A 2,027-nucleotide genomic window follows, 5' to 3' on the forward strand; every position below is an offset into this window, starting at 1 on the left:
GCCGCCCCCGGCCGCTTCCTCGGGGGAGCTGCGGGGCTAGGGGGGCGGCCAAGCTGCAGCAAAAATGAAAATATTTTTTTTTTTGAAAAAAAAATCGACTTTAGGTTAAAATAGTTTTCAATCCTGAAAAGCATTCCCTCGTCCCTTCCCCAAGTCTTCTGTTTCCTATCTGATCTTACCAGTGCTTTCGCCCGTTTCTCCTTGGTTGGGTTTTTCTGGCCCAGCTTTGTCACCGCGAGAAACGGTACTGAGTTGAGCGGAGCTGCTCAGGAGGGTCTGCTCGGTTACTGGGTCACACGAGCGTTTGTGGGATTTGCACTACAGAGATTTGGATCATGCATGTTGACAATTCAAGTAAGCTCAGCGTTATGGCTTAGAAATTTCAGTTAAAAGATAAATAAAAAAAAATAGAGCCTAGCAATACAAGTATTGGGAAATTTCCCAGTCTTCTGCCCACTTCCTCATTGCTGGCAATGTAACTAGCTCTGACCCCAACAACACTACACTTATTGCAAGCTTATTAGCTTTTTTTTTTAGGTGCAGGACAGTAATTCACAAAATCACATCATAAGAGGACTTCTTACAAAGGTGGCAATTAACAGCTCCAACAAGGGTTGGGGTAAATGTTTAACATATCCACAGAGCAAGAGGACCTCTGGTGCCTTCAGATGCTTAGATAGGCATCCACATGCCTTAGCAAATTTCTTGGCCGAGGAGATGAGGCAACTTGACCAAAGCCCTGCAGGCAGCCTGTCACCCTTAGGAGCYGAACTCGGTGCCTAGCTGCATTTTTTAACCGGAAAACAACCTCGTTTCTTGCCTGGGCACTCTTCTAGCTAGAACATTTCAGATACCCAATTTGGAGCCTGAAACTTTCTGGCTCTGAACACATCCATAATTCCCATACACTGGAATTTGATCCATTAGTTAAGCATGCATATTTTCTATGCATTCAGACTGAAGATGAGTCAACATGGCTCCAAAATCATCGCATTACCCTCACGGCTGAATTATTTCAGGACTCTGTCTCGCCTATTGAGCCTTTCTTTGTACTTTTTACTGCTCATTAATAGCCCACAGTGCTCTACGAAGTTGGGGACCAGAGACGAATAGAAAGTGGCCCAGTTCCCCAATTACTTAGGCTGAATACCTCCCCTGTTGTGGGCTTGCCATGGATGCATAAACCCTTTGTCTCTAAACGGTATTCACTCATCCATCCCTACCAAAGAAGCCAGAGGTTCACAAGGCTATTTATGCATGTAACTGCTATCCCAAGTTATCCGTACAATCCATCTGATTGTGGCGGCAGCATCCTGTGCGGCTCCTACTAATCAGTCCAAAGGACAAACTCAGCTGGCGAGAGCCACAGAGCAATGAGATACTGGAGTTGCTCCCTTGCTACATCACAGGATCCCACAAAGTCCCTTTTCTGCACAAATCATGAAGACTGTCAAGAAAGGAGCTGGCATGGACTTGACAAAAGTATCTCTGATGGCAAAGAAAGGAAGCAATTAGAGCAATTGCTTTGATGAGATGCCTAACATGTTCTTCAAAACCAACAAGAGCTGTGGGAGTACGGACTTAAATCATGGGCTATTCCTAAGATAACCATGGGGTCAGCTTTCCCAGCATATACACTAACAGTGAGAGAAAAGATAAACTACATGCAAAGACTGGCCTGATTAAGCATCACCTTCATCATCTCCAGCTATAAATACAAAACAAAAATATCCTCCAAACAACCAAAGAGTCTGAAGGTATGAGTTGACTCGCTAAGAGCTAAGCAGATAAACTGGATAAAATGCCTTTGGCAGAAGGAGCTTTAACACTTTTGATTTGGTACTGGGACACAGGAAAAGACTGGCTGTGTGACACACTGCAGACATTTTGATTCTGGATTCCCAAGCACACCAGAAATRTATAAAACAGTAGCAAATTGCCTCACGGAGGCTATGCGATTCAAGGAACTTCTCATGTATGTAGATGAATGTTTCCAAAAAGAAAAAAAAAGAAACCTCAAACTCCCA

Source organism: Rhea americana, unplaced genomic scaffold (genome assembly GCF_003343005.1).
Source record: "Rhea americana isolate MKP2758 unplaced genomic scaffold, rheAme1 scaffold_187, whole genome shotgun sequence".
NCBI classification, from domain to species: Eukaryota; Metazoa; Chordata; class Aves; order Rheiformes; family Rheidae; genus Rhea; species Rhea americana.